The sequence below is a fragment of the Acomys russatus genome, chromosome X (genome assembly GCF_903995435.1).
Source record: "Acomys russatus chromosome X, mAcoRus1.1, whole genome shotgun sequence".
In the NCBI taxonomy this organism is placed as follows: domain Eukaryota; kingdom Metazoa; phylum Chordata; class Mammalia; order Rodentia; family Muridae; genus Acomys; species Acomys russatus.
In genome coordinates, this window is record NC_067169.1 from 54805341 (window position 1) to 54821063 (window position 15723).

At 42.5% G+C, this 15723-nt stretch overlaps 1 protein-coding gene across 1 annotated transcript in view; it reads right to left on the minus strand.

The window, feature by feature from the left end:
* Nexmif (neurite extension and migration factor) overlaps nucleotides 1-15046 on the minus strand; it is a 123326-nt gene extending 108280 nt beyond the window's left edge. The window contains exon 1 of the mRNA XM_051142576.1: nucleotides 14795-15046. The gene's annotated coding sequence lies outside the window, so the exon portion shown is untranslated. The remainder of the gene's footprint in view (nucleotides 1-14794) is intronic.
* Nucleotides 15047-15723: the final 677 nt, after the last annotated feature.

Genomic DNA, 15723 nt, shown 5'->3' on the forward strand with positions numbered 1-15723 from the left:
CTTGTCTGGAAATTGAGGGAAATATGATTGAGCATGGGGACAGAATTTACCTGGTTCGCTGTTTCATTTTCTCTTTCTGATAAAAATTGAAAGCAAACTTACATTAAAAATATTAAAGTTTGTCAAGTTGAGGATATATCCAGGCTTGCTTGTCAGATTATTGATTCTCAGTGTTTTGCAATACTTTTGATTACTCAAAACAAGATTATATATAAATTGAAAAGAAAATGTTGTATTTTTCCCTTATATACTTCAGTAATATTAATGGATTTTCTTTTTCTTTCTTTTTTTGTTTTTGCAGTGCTAGTATCAAATCCAGAACCTTGAATACACTCTACTACTGAGCTATATTCCTACCCTTCAAGGATTATTTTTATAAATGACAAATAAACTTAACCTTAAAGCCAGAGAACTAAAAAAGAAAAAATAATGAGAGAAAGAAAATAAAGACATAGTCACTGAGATATGATAGAGGTCCTAGAGCCTTGACACAAAGTTATCAAAGAAACTCAACAAATTTCTGCTCTAGTCTGTAAGCCAGAGATGGAACAAATGCATCTCTTTCAAGATTAGGGCTCCTCACTGTTCCTGCTTTAACCCTTTCATTTTTAACCATCATTTTAACCGTCATCTCATTTTTAAATTCCTCTATTTAAGTGATTTTTCCAGACAGAGATTCTCTCCTTAAACCACTCACCATTTCAGAAGGAGGTCCCGCTCAGTCACAGCCATAAGGGAGGGGAATAGGGTGAAAGCAGGAGGGAGGGAGGAATGGGAGGATAGAAGGGATGGGATAACAATTGAGATGTAATATGAATAAATTAATAAATAAATAAATTAAAAAAAAACAAAACACACACAAAAACACTCACCCTTTCATGGTATCTGTTACACATCCAGATTTATTCTGTCATTCCTTTTTGAACAAAGTCATACTAGTTTCCAGCAATCATATACGGAATATAGTTTTCTGAATTTACTCTCTCACAGTAATTTAGATGATAACAATTTAAAAAAACTTTCTCTTATTATGAAGTTGAATCTGATGAAGAGAAGCTGTTTATTTACCCCCTTACCCGCCTCTCCCAAGTTAATACCATAACCGAAAAATCATCTTTATCATCTCAACTTGGAAGAAATGTCTGTAATCTTGGCCTCTTTGTTGCATATTTATTGGTCACTGAATCCTATTTTTCTCCAAGACAGGGTTTCTCTGTGTACCCTTGGCTGTTCTGGAACTCGCTTTGTAGACCAGAGATCTGCCTGCTTCTGCCTCCCAAGTGCTGGGATTAAAAGCGTGCACCAGGTGAATGCATTTACTTTTACCAGTTCACTGTCTTCTGATCTTCGGTCCTGTCCTCTCCTGTAATTCCTTTTCACCCATCTCTCAGGTATAAACTCTCTCTGCTTTTTGAGGGCGCTTTATAATCTAATGGGTGTTTTTAATGTTTCTTCCCATTCTGACCCCTTTTCACACACAGGAGCTGAAGCCTCTTTGTCTGATGTACCTGAAGAACTGGATCCATACTGTACTCTTTCAGGGCAGCAATGACCTTGCTCCAGCCACACAATATAGCAGGAAAACAGCTGCAGTCAAACAGCATACAGACCCTGAGCAACATCAGAGGGGAAGTTAAAGGCTCTATTGACAATTAAGAAGCAGTAGGTTGAAAAGCGAGTCAGGTGGAGCTGAGTATTAAATGCAATGGATAAAGACAGGCTTCATGCATTTGGAAGTAAGATTTTTCCATTATCTCCTGTTTAAAGAGACCATTGATAGGGAAATCCAAGGGAAAAGATCAAGGCCTGAACAATAGTCATCACTATGGCTCATAGTGTATATCATGGCTCTGAAAAACTCACTTGAACATTTCTGAGACTCAGTTCTTCAAAATGGAAACTGTTACCATCATGCAAACTTCAACTTTACAACATAAAATATCTTGGAGTGAAAGGAAAGCTGCTTGTATTACATGGTCATCAATATACACACGGTGCACATACACATGACAAAGCACCCATACATGTAAAATGAAAAGAAAGAAAACCAATAAAACAAATCATTCATCAAGTTCCGCATTCAAGAGGTCAAGGTAGGAAGACTGTCGTGAGTCCAAGGCCAGTCTGAGTTATACAGTGAGATCCATGCTGGCCTAGACAACAGTGTGATATTCTGCCTCAAAACCAAACTAAAACTATAAAACAAGGAAAAGCACCATCTCTTATACTAAGAAACAGAAAGATCTCAAACTGAATGAAAACTGATGTCCAAACCAAAATGACTAAGATATTAGAATTACATGGGAGAAGGGGACAGAGGAGAAACTGCAGTCAGGATGTATTGGGAAAAAGAAAAGGAAAGAAAAATAAATAGAATTACCAAAGACATTAAAGCTACTATGACAAAAAAAATGGTTCAGTTAGTAATTACAAGTAATTTTGGAGCAAAGAGAAAATACAAAGAATAAAAACGGAGCATATATAGAAAAACAGTAGAAATTTTAGACATAGGATACAGTAATACAAAACAAAAAACAAAACTAAACTTCTCTAAAGCAAAATGGAAAGACCTGAAAAGAAAATCAGCTACCTTGATAGAATAATGAGAATCATTCAGTCTGAATGAGAAATAATGACTAGACTGGGGGAAATGTCCAGAGCCTCTGGGCGTTATAGGACTAAAGCAACAAGTTTCCTGTATCAGAGGATGCCAAGAATGATAGGAGGTGGGTGAGAAGTTTAAAAAATGATGGTTATTTTTTAAAGTCTTAAAATTGGCAAAATACATAAATCTATATACTCAAAAACCTAAGTGTATTTCAAAGTAGGTAAATTTAAAGAATTCCATGTCAAGGCACATCATGGATAAACTTCTTTAAAAAAAAAATTCTTGAAAGCAGTTAAGAGAGAAATGGAACCTTACCTACAAGGGAAAATAGTTAAAATGTCAGCAGATTTCTCATCAGAATCCATGGAAGCTAGAATGTGATGACACATTCCTCAAGCACGTTTATAAAAGAACTGTCAACCTTGAATCTCAGGTCCAGTGAAAATATATTTGCAGAATAAAAGAGCAATAAAGAAATTTTCAAATGGAAGAAAATTAGAATTTCTTGCTAGTAAACTTATCTTGAAATAATTGTTAAACAGGAAGGAAAATGTAAAAACATGATCTTGGAACCTCAGGAAGAAAAAAACAACAGAAAGAGCTAGAGTAACCTTTCTCAATTATGTTTCATAGCTGAAGCAAAAAATAGCTATCTAATAGATAATAAATACAGAGAAGAAATATTTAAAACCATTATGTTATAAATAGGGAAGGATAAAGTAAGTTAAGAAAGGCAGGGTTTCTATAATTTACTGAAGCAGCCAAAATGTCAATCTTAGTAGGCTATAATAAGTTACAGACAGGCATTCCAGAAAATGGTTTCTCTCTCTCTCTCTCTCTCTCTCTCTCTCTCTCTCTCTCTCTCTCTCTCTCTCTCTCTCTTTCTCATTTCCCCTCCCTCCTCTCTTCTCTCCTCTCCTTTCCTCTCCTCTTCCTTTTCTCCTCTCCTCTCCTCCTCCCCCCTCTCCCCCTCTCTGAACCAGTGTTCCCCTATGTACACCAGAGTAGACTTGAATTTATTATGTAACTCGAGTTGCTCTTCAACTCAAGATCCTCCTTCCTACCTCAAGCTCCCAAGTGTTGAGATTATATAGCCATTTGCTACCTTGCCCAGCTTAGGATAGTTTGTTCAAAACTAGTTTTATTTTTAAGAAACTAAACATGTACTTACCATATCACAGAGAAATAAAAGTTTGTGTTATTTCACAAACCTGTACGTTAATGTTCATAGCAGCTTTGTTTGTTGGTAGACTAAAATGTAGGTAAGCAAAGTCTTTCAACAGGTGAAAAGCTAAGCTGTGATATAGTCATACTATACAAAACTGGTGAGTAGCAAGAAGGGATGAACTATTTATATACAAGACAAATGGACAGCTGGATGCACACTTTTAATCCCAGCATTCAGGAGGCAAAGGAAGGCAACTCTCTTGAGTTTGAGGCCATTCAGCTTTCCATAGTGAGTTCTGGCTAGCCAGGGCTACATAGCCAGATCATTTCTTAAACAAACAATAACATTCATGTAACATTCTTGGAATGAATAACTACAGATATGGAAAACATAATAGCGATTATGGAAGTTTAGTATGGCATAGAGTAAAAGTACAAAAACTACAATGGGTAAAACACACACAAAAAATCTCTTATGATGAAATAATATTTTCTTGGTTGTGTTGGTAGTCATACAAATATGCACATGTGATATGATGGAATGGAACTGTACACAGTCACTATTCCAAAGCCAAATTCATGGTTTTGTTGCTATACTATGGCAATGGAAGATGGAGCAATTGGGAGAGCTGGGCGAGTAGTATACAAGGCTCCTCTGTCCTTTTACTTCCTCTGAATCTATTAAATCTTGCAAAATAAAAATTAAAACCAAAACATCAGTAATTGTGATAGGCAGATCAACTGTCTTTCAAAAATGTCCACATCCTACACCCAGAACCTGTGAATATTTTAGATTATATGACATAAGAGAAGTTAAGATTGTAGATAGTTAAGGTGGGAAGACCGTGCAGTGAGGAAAGCTCAATACAATTATAGGGGTATTTGTAAGTGGAAAAAGAAAGAAAAAGAGTAAAAATCAGAGATGCAGATGGAAACAAGATTGAAGTGATGAGATGTGGCGAATCAATCCTTCGCTGGAAGCTCTGAACATGGGAAGTCTTCACAAGATGCAACATATAAGTAGCATTCAGGAGCTAGAAAGCAGATAGTTTTCTCTTAATGGTCTCCAAAAAGAACAGTTATTTTCACACCTCAACTTTAGCCTAGTGAAACAGAGTTTAGACTACTGACATCCACAACTATCGGTCCTAGTACAAAACCAAGACATCCATGAACTGGGTAGTCAAAAACTAACACGATCAAAGATAGATAACTGGGCCACTGGGGCATTGCAGCACTCAGTCGATAAAGTGCTTACTACATAATCCTGAGGACCTGAGTTCATTTCTTCAGCATCCACATGAAAAGTCAGCACAGAGCAGCCTAGGATAGCCAAGGCTACACAGAGAAACCCTGACACACACACACACACACACACACACACACACACACACACACACACACAAACAAAAAAAATGAGAGAGAGAGAGAGAGAGAGAGAGAGAGAGAGAGAGACCCTGAAACCCCTCCTCCCCAAAAAAAGTCAGCACAGTAATGCCAGCACTAAGCATAGGTGACATCAGGATCCCAGAGAGTTGCTGGCAAGGCCATTTAGTGAATTGATGAGCTCTAGGTGGATGCTGGGTGTGGTAGCACACACCTGTAATCCCAGCACTCAAGGAAGAAGAGGCAGGGGAATCACTGCGAGTTCGAGGCCAGGCAAGGCTACATAGAAAAACCTCATCTTGAAAGAACAAAAACAAAACAAAAAAAGAATTAAAGTGGACAAAAGGACATAGTGTGGGAAAGGGACTTGTAGAGGGGCCTTGGCAAGGATGAGAAGGAAATAATAGAGGGTAGAGGAGAAGAGCTGTCAGAACACACTATGTATGAAGTTGTCAAAGAATACGTTTAATTTTGAAACTTAAACACAACAAGGTAGCAAATGATTGATGAAGACACTCAATGCTCATCTCTGGCCTTCCCACACATGCACACTCACATGCATCCACATCTGCATACATCAACATGTATAGACTGTACTCTCAGGCCAATCATTAATATATCATGAGGAATGCTATTTACAATTACACATCACCAATGAAATCAATGATAGAACATCTTGCCTCAGGACTGCAAGGAGAAAAAACATGTTGCTCTCGATTACATGGAGCCTCTTAAACCAAAGAAGGTATAAGAACTGAAATGTTTTTGCCACAGAAGCTAGAAATCTTGTCTCAGTCCAGTCTGAGATGTATTTACTGAGGAATTTTCTGCTATGTTAGGATAACTGTCCTTGTTTTCTAAAGATGTAAACTACAGAGACAGTAGAAAATGCATTAAATTTAAAAAAAAAAAAAAGGTAGGTAAAAGACCCAACCACCTCATTTCTTATGAGAGGACAGTTCATTTTATTCTTTTTCTCTCTATCCCCAGTGTCCCATTACTTAGCACACAGTAGATGCTCAAAAACATTTGATGAATTTTACTGTAAATGACAACTAATAGACCTATCCAGCATTAAATTCTATTAGCCCCTGTACTCTATAATAGTCCAAACTGCTGAGACAAAATTCCATAAGCATTCATGAATAGGAATTCCACATATTACTATCCCAACTCCAAAGCATGGATGTGGTATATATTTATTTTTGCAGAGCTTACAGAGATTTGCATTTAATGTATTATATTAGAGTTCCAGGATGAAATCTTTTAACTCACTCCAGGATGACTAATAGTCCAAAAGGACCATGAATCTCAAGGGTCTCACGAACAGATCTGTCATTTCCCTGTCTGACCCTGTCACCATACCTAACAATTGGTCCCAAAAAGAGTTCTCAATTTTCCTCGACGCCATGGGTAAGTGAAATATATAGGCAACAAGGTGAAAAACACAGGGGGTAGGAGAAAAGTGAGCTTCATCGAGCTTTTGTGGAGCATCATGTATTAATAACTAAGTTATTGGGGTTAGAGCTGAATGCACATTTTTGTTTCCATCTTTTTTATTTTTGAGATTATAATTATATCATTGTTCCCCAACCTTTTCTCACTCCAAATCCCTCCACACACCCCTGCTTGCTCTTTCACATCCATAGCTTCTTTTTTCATTAATTGTTATTCCATGCATGTGTGTGAAAAGGCAGTTTTAAGAGTCCTACAGTTAAGCCGGGTATGGTGGCGCATGACTTTAATCCTACCTCTTGGGAAGCAGAAGCAGGTGGATCTCTGTGAACTCGAGGCCAGCTTGGTCTACAAGGTGAGTCTAAGATAGCCAAGGCTACACAGAGAAACCTTGTCTGGAAAAATAAAAAATAAAATAAAAATAATAATAAAGAAAGAAAGGAAGAAAAGAAAAAAAAAAGAATGGGAGGATACAAGTGATGGGATAACAACTGAGTTGTAATTTGAATAAATTAATTAAATAAAAATTAAAAAAAAGAATCCTACAGTTGACAAGTCCAGAATTTGTTGAAATGAGGCAATTTATTTAGGGCAAACACAGTAATGTTCAAGTGAGTATTAAGTGGCTTTTTTTCAAAATAAAAATGCCTATGAAGGTTAATCGTGAAAATATTTGGAACAGTAGCTGAGTGCTATGGACCACGAGTATATAAAAACCTGCAGTTCTGAGAACCATGGCCTTCATTTCAAGTTACTGTGACCATGACAGGCATGTGACAGGATTTCTGTAACAACTTGGGAAAAGGTAGTGCACAGGTTTTTTTTGTTTTGTTTTGTTTTCTCATTTGGTTTTCAAGACACGGCTTCTCTGTGTAGCCCTGGCTGTCCCAGAACTGGGTCTGTAGATCAGGCTGGCCTCCAACTCAGAGATCTGCCTCCTCCTGGGTGCTGTGATTAAAGGGGTGGGCCATCATCTGCTAGTTCTACAGAAGCTTTTTAAGTCACAATGCATGATTGAATTTCCAGGAAATGTGTGCATATGGTGTATGCGACTGTAAATATGCAGTTCTCTAAAGAGCATACACGTGGTGGCCAACAAATTGTCGCATCAGTTCATGCCACAGGTAGGGATCACTGGTTAGGGCTAAATGGTGATGGCCCCATTTCTACTCCTCTACTCAGTAAGGCAGCAGCTCAGACAAGTCACCGAGACTGGCTTCTGGGTTCATAAATCACAAGTGTACCTGGAACAACATGGCAAATATTGGGAAAGGAGGCAGAAAGAACTCAGTACTACCACAGAAGTTAGGTTACTGCAGAGGAGAGAAAGGTAAGACAATTATTGATACGTTGACTAAAACAAACATTCACGTACAAATTTCGCTTTTTGGGTAATCCCCCTGCTACTCTTCCTAGTTTTGGACAATCTTTCAAGCTGTTGACCATGTCCCCTGGAGGGGGAGACCTGGTGGCACTCAGAGGAAGGACAGCAAGTAGCCAAGAAGAGACTTGATACCCTATGAGAATATATAGGGGGACGTAATCCCCCTCAAGAACAGTCATAGGGGAGGGGAATAATGGGAAAATGGGGGGGGGGAGGAATGGGAGGATACAAGGGATGGGATAAACATTGAGATGTAACAAGAATAAATTAATAAAAAAAATAAAATTAAAAAAAAAAAAGAAATATTAATTAGGTATGGAAGGTAGCTTGTTTTTAAGATTGCATCTGGTAATGCTCAACTAAGTAATAGACACTTAAAAATATTTACACAAATCACTTCCAACTGGCTTCATTTGCTCCCCCTCTTGCTTACATTATTATTCCACGGTTTCATTCACTCCTGCCCCATATGAAGGAAAATCAATCACAGATACTCAGGACAGGGAGGCAGACAGCTTAAAAGATCATCTTGTCTCATTCATACATCCCTTAGTGCTACACTTTTTCTTCATCAATATGGCTGTCAAGATGTATTTTCTTTTATTTTTTTTAATTTATTCACTTTACTACATCTTGATCGTAGCCCCCTCCCTCATCTCCTCCTGGTCCTACCCTCCTTCCCTCTTCCTCCCAATCCCCCCTCCCTTAGTCCTCAAAAAGGGAGAGCCCTTCTCCCCTACCATCTGACATCAGCCTATCAGTCTCATCTGGACTGCCTGTATCCTCTTCCTCTGTGGCCTGGCAAGGCTTCCCCGACAGGGGGAAGTGATCAACATGTGTGGACCAGAGTCCATGTCAGAGGTCGCCCCTACTCCCCATATTATGGCACCCACAAGGAGACTGTGCTGCCTTTTGACTCCATCTGAGCAGAGGGTCTAGGTCCTCACCATGCATGGTCCTTGGTTGGTGCATCAGTTTCTACCTTAGGAAGCCAGAAGCAGGTTATCAGATCCCTTGGAACTGGAGTAACAGATGGCCATGAACTGCCATATGGGTCCTGGGAAGCAAACTCAGGTCTTCTAGAAAAACAATCAGTGCCCTTAACCTCTCAGCCTTCTCTCCAGCCCCAGCTTATTAGCTCTTACCAGCTTTTAGTGAAAGTGAGAGCAAGCACTCTCCCTCGTGGCCATGGCACCTCTTTGAGTGCATGTGTATGTGCAAACATAGAATTCCATTTTGTAGTGATACCTTTGAACCCAATATTCTGATTCTATTGGGCACAAAGAATCTTCCTGAGGCTCTTCTGCAGAAAGACCTCTTGGCTAACAAAGGTAGGTTGAAATAAGTTAAGGAGCCATTGCATCTCCAGCGCTCTTTATTCTATCAAGCTTTGCAAATTAATGATCATCTCAAATTAGGAAATATAGTTTCTTCTGAGTTCCAGACCAGCCTGGTATACAAAACAAGTCCAAGACAGCAAAAGCTACACAGAAAAAACCTGTCTCAGAAATATGTATATATATATATATACATATATATATATATACACACACACATATATATATTAAAGGTACCTTATACTTCAAGTAATCATAGAATTCTTTCTCTTTTCTTTCTTTCTTTCTTTTTCTTTCTTTTTTTTTTTTTTTTTTTTTTTTTTTTGGTTTTTTGAGACAGGGTTTCTCTGTGTAGCCTTGGCTGTCCTGAACTCACTCTGTAGACCAGACTGGCCTCGAACTCACAGAGATCCGACTGCCTCTGCCTCCCAAGTACTGGGGTTACAGGCGTGCACCACCACGCCTGGCTAATCATAGAATTATTTAAAGAATGAAGTAAGTATGCCACAACATATGTTAACCCACTGATAGTCTCAAATATAGGAAATATTTTAACTTCATCCAAATGAAATGGATCTCTTCCTTGTCATGTTCCTCAAACCAGGCTGGTCTCAATTTTGCTATCTAGATGAGGATGACTTCAAACTTCTTATCTTCCTATCTTTTCTTCTTGAGTGCTGGGATTATACCACCATGACCAGTTTAGGTGGTGCTAAGGATTGAACCTGTGATTTTCAGCAGCCTCTCTTTTTAAACACTAAGACAGGTTCTCATTACATATCTCAAGATTGCCTTGAACTCACTGTTTCCAAGGCTGGCCTCAAACTCAGGATCTTCTTGCCTCTAGTGGGAGGGATGATATCTAGGTTTCTGCTTCTTCTTGATGGAGAGCCAGTCAAAATTATTACAACACGTGGGTCCAGTGTACAAATCTTGTTCTCCATCCTCTTGATACTCTCCAGATAAACAACAGGAGAAGCCTTTTTTTTAAGGCAAGTTTGTGTGACACTTGAAAAAAAGCACTGGGAGAATAAAGCTGACACTTTTCATAGGATTTGGGGATACTTGAGGAAATGGTACATAATTTCTTAAATCAAAGTCATCGTACTGGGGTGAAATAAGATGGTCTGTAGGCATAACATTTAGAAAAAAATATTTGCATTGTAGCTGGCCTCAAGAATTCAGCCAGATATGCCAGATGGTGGTGGTGGTGCACACCTTTAATCCCAGCACTCTGGGAGGCAGAGGCAAATAGATCTCTGAGTTCGAGGCCAGCCTGGTCAGCATGAGTTCCAGGATATCCAAGGCTACACAGAGACACCCTGTCTTGAAAAACCAAACCAAACCAAAAAACAAAAACAAAACAAGCAAGCAAGCAAACAAACAAACCACAGAAGAATTCTGCTAGGAGTTGGCAGCACATGTAAACTGGTACAGGTAGGAGGATCACAAGTCCAGGACTAGCCTAGGCTACAAACAAGACCGTGTCTCAAAATGAAAAACAAAAACACCAGTGGTTGGGAATGTAGCTCAGCGGCAACATGCTTCACTAGCATGTCCAACAGCCTGTGCTCCATCTTCAGCTCAGGAAAAAGACAAAAGCATGGAATAAAGCACAACAAAACCAACACAAACACCAGCACTCCTGTTCCACCAGAGAACAAGGAAAGGAAAGATACTAGAGCATAGCACTTACAAGGAAGAAAAAAACGAAAGAAAAAAAAAAAAGAGAGCACATTCCTTAGCCAAAGTCAGTGTGCTTAAAAGAGGGAAGAGACAAAAGGGCCTTACCTCTACCTGGAGCAGGCCTCAAAAAGGCAGTTCCCCTTAGCCATGCCCCCTTTCCTAAGTTGTGATGTGCTTACTGCTGCATAAGGCTGATGCTGTTTGATATGACCGGGATTTTCATCTCTGCCTGAAAACACATTTTCTGGATGTATGCATGTATGACCATAATGGTAGCCTGAGGTTCTGCTCTTGGCCATGGGTCTTTGTTTTGTTTTCAAACAGCTCCGGATAAGCATCCTGGTCAACCAGTTAAATTCCTCGTGTCTAATCTTATGACCTTGGATTTGACCCGGTGCTCTGGTGAGGAACTACTTAACTAGGGAGTTTGACTTTTCAGAGGAAATGCAATAATAAAACAAATGTAAAGTGTATATATCTGAAATCCTCCAACATGGGGGAAACAAAGAAGGCAAAAATGACCTGTTTCTTAGTGAGTCATTTCCTTCCCCATCACCCTTTTGATTCTTCTCTTTTCCTTTGCTTACTGACAGCAGGAACATTTTAACCACACGTATGCCAGCGGATATAGAAAGCTTACTTATGGCAGTCAAAGGCCAAGTAGAATTGCCGCCTACTACAAAGGAAGGGGCTTGTAGAAGGGGGAAATCTCTACTACTGGATTTAGGAACAGAGAAACTGCAATCAGTGCTTCTTTGGTTAATACAGTCCCTCCCCTAAGCAAATACTTCAGTGAGACTAGGACCTCCACAGTGATTGCGTTAGAGTGCCGTGGGCATATCTTTGAGGTTTTTAAATCCAGCCGTCATTGGTTTTTCTTCCTTCCTTCTACCTCAGTAAACAAAAGTGCGTTGAACGACAGCACATCTTTAGTTCCCTCTGCTCTCTGGGTAGTTTACAGGTAATCAGATAGTTTAAAAGAGAGAGAGAGAGAGAGAGAGAGAGAGAGAGAGAGAGAGAGAGAGAGAGAGAGAAAAGAAAAAGAAAGAAAAGAAAAAGAGAAAGATGGGGGAAAACAGTGAGTAAAACAGAAAGCCGCGGTGTTCTGCAGTTGTTTGACTTTGGCAACAGGGGTATTGCAGGTTTGCACGTGTGTGCCTGCATGTGCGCATGTGTGTGTTAAAAAGCATTGATGCATCGAAGATTTATTCATTGAACAGGTTGATTTATTTAACAGACTTGACATATGTCAGATTCTGCCATGTGCTTATATAATTGTTACCCATTTATCTGAGCTGTAATTTAGGCAAATATTTGTTTTAAAAGTATTTTGTTTTAAATGGCTTTCTCTGCTTCACAATCAATCCATGGTTCTTTTTAATTATGTTAACAATAGCTATTTGGTTGGAGTCTGTGAAATCTCATCTTTCCCCCAAACTCTTCTCAGCTTTTTTCAACTAATTGCTTTCAAGTTAAAATCATACCATAGGAAAAATTTAAATATGAACAATATTCTTTTATAGTTTGATATTTTGAATGCTTGGTCTTCAAAAAAAGCAATTTATGGCATATTGTTAAAAATCACAGATCTGATACTGTTAATGGTGGAAAAACTAGCTAAAGGGACAAAAGGGTGTGATTTTTGTTAGCCTATTTCTTTGGGGTATGGGGATATGGAGACAGTAAGAAAAGTGGGGGGCACAGAAAGAATTAAGTAGAAAAAGACAAAATAAATGAATTCAAATTTCAAGTCTTACAAATTTTGTTGAATTGCCCTACCCCATTTGAACACACGTGCACAAAAAAATTATCTTTTCAAGTTAAATGCATGCAATCTATCTAGGTTCTGTGGGAGGTAAAATTTTGCAAAGTTATTTCCAAGAAACAAAAATGTCTAATCACTAGCTGCCAGAGCTTCTTTGAATTCCCCTATTGTAATTATGTTCCTTGCAGAAAACAAGAGGTTTATTTTGACCTCCCTAGTCAAGGACTGTGGAGACTACATTAAGATATAAGGGTGGGGACAGAAGGGAAATCCCACCACCACACAAGTAAATTTTTGACCTAGTAAGCAAATACGCTTTTGTTGCGAGTGCTGGGTAAAATGTACAAGTCTTCCAGAAATTAGAGACTGTAATAAAAATGTACCAGCCCAAATTTAAATTGCTCACTAGACAGATGGTTAATTATATTCACAGCCACATATTTCACTGGGATAGAGTTTCAGACAGTCAGCCAGTTTTATTTGATTAGCCGGTTTTCTAGTTAATATGTAAAATGACAGTTACTTAGGGCTTTTTTGTTCCTTTCTAAAAATACATTTTCAATAAGTGTAAACTCTCCTCAGCCATGAGAACGTCACTGTTGTAAATAAAATGTTTGGTCATGCTACCCATGTGCAATTCACCCTGACAACCCCAAATGGTCTCTTGCAGTTCAGAGAAAACCATTGGAGCACCTTTTACTCACCAAGCAAAATATTCCAGGAACTGTTAGCACACTGTTTCTCCAACTAAAACAGTTTTTTTCAAATCCCAGAGCTAAAGTATTTTATAAAGATGCTTTAAAACAAAAAAAGTCCTGCAAACCCCACACACGATTGTGTATTCTCAGACAAGTCCAAAAAAAATGGAACGTTAGAAAAGGCCACACAGCTAAGTGTGCTGTTGTGTCCAGAATTCGACATGTTAGTAGCCAAAGCCCAGAAGCAAAATATGAGAGTCGGTCGTTCCAAAATGCTACCAGAAGCTAGACAAAAATCTGAAGTGTTGGTGTCTAAATGGGGATGTCAACTGATTTTTTTTTTTTTAACTTCGAAAAAGAACTAAAAGCCTAGAACCGGTGGTTTGGTCCCTCACGAGTCAGTCATGCTGAAACCCCTGGATTCCTCAGCTGAACTGCGGTCAGCATACTTTCCGGGAGCGGGGCCGCCCCACGGGCTGGACAAGCACGAGCCGCGGCGTGCCTGCAGGCGCGGCGGCAGGAGCAGCGAGGAGCTCCAGAAGTACTGGAGAAAAGCATCAAGCTGACCGCACGGGAGAGCGGGAACGGGCAGCGGGCCAATTTCCGCAAAGGTGACAAGCTGGGCGAGGCTCGGGCGGGCCCCTAACTTCTCCTCGCCACGGGCTGGGAGCCCGTAGTGCGAGCCGCTGCCTCCGCAGCCACCGCGCGGCTGCTCCGAGGTGGCCAGAGGAGCCCGGAGCGCGCGGGCGCCGCCGGCGGGCGGGGGAGGCGTCCGCAGCACGGCTTCGCACCTCTGCAGCTTTGGCCGGGACGCCAGCCGAGGCCACCTCGTGGGTTTTCTCGCTCGCTCCGAAGCATACCTTGACCCTGGCATGCTCCCCGGCCGGGGCTACCCGCGGGTCACCGAGCCGATGGGAGGTGGCACTTGGCTAGCTCCCGCTGCCCTGCGGCAGGCGTGTGAGCGGCAGCTCTGGCCCGCTCCCTTCCCCTCCCCCTTCCCCGGCGGTGGCACACAGGCCTTTCCTAGATTGCAGCGCTTGCTTGGCGGGGCGAGCCGGGCTCGGTCGCCCTCGCGGCCTCGCTGCTTCGCTGCCTCGCGCACACAGACACCGCATGCACGCCATTCGCACACAGACGTCCTTCCCCGCCGGCTCTCCCTTTTTCTCGTCTTCTGGCTGGGCGGCTTTCCCTCTGTTCCTTGCACCCCCACCCCCACCCCCAGCTGCCGCCTCTTCGAGCCGGCCGGGGAGCCAGCGAAAAGGCCTGGGGGGTGGGGAAGGAAGGCAGGATGGCAGCGCTCAGACTCACCTCGCAGGCCGCCTCCCGAGGCACACGTCGCCAGCGACTCCCGCAGCCGGTGTCCCGAGCTGTAGCTGGCCGCGGTCAAGGCTTGGGCTGCCGCCGCGGTCGCCCGCAGCTGGTCGAGCTGCCGCCGCTGCTCCCGCTCACTGCTGCTGCTGCTGCTGCCGCCGCCGCCGCCTCTGCTTCAGCTCCATGCGCGGGGCCCGCCAGGTGGACGCGCCTCGCTCAGCTCGCTCACTCAGGCTCCGCCGCCGTCGCCGTCGCCGCCGCCGCCGCACTAGATAGAGTCAGAGCTGTCGGGCTAGGGGCACCGCAAGTCACAGCCTCCACGGCCGCCCGCCGCCTCCCAGGTCAGCGTCCCTCGCACCGCGCCGCTCGCTCGCTCGCTCGCTCGCCCGCGCCGGGACGACCTCGCTCGCGGGCTGCGCGCGCGGCGCCTGGAGCCCGCTCAGCGCGGTGGCTGCGGCGGTCCGCGAGAGGGAGAGGAGGAGGGCGGTTGCGACTGCCGCTAGCGCTGGGAACGCTACTGCTAAATGCTGCCACTGCCGCTACTGCCACTGCTGTGGTGGTGGTAGCGGCGGCGGCGACGGCTGCTGCTGCTGCTGCTGCTGCTACTGGTTTTCCTTCCCGGCTTCTCTCCCACCCCCCCCCCCCCGCCTCCGCCTCGGCCCCCTCCTCCTCCTCCCCCTTTCTCCTCCTCCTCTTCCTCCTACTCCTCCTCCTCCTCCCCCTTCTCCTCCCTGGGCTGCTTGGCTCCGAGCCTCTGCGGGCGCTGCCTGCTCCCTTCTGCTTTCAGAGCTGCCTCTGCCCATTCAGAAAGGTGCCCAGAGTGGGGCTGCCTCGGCTGCCACCATCGCTATTGCCCGTGCCATTGTTTCCTCCAACACCGCTGTTCTTGTTGGATGCGCCCCCCTCCTTCCCCACCACAGCCCTCC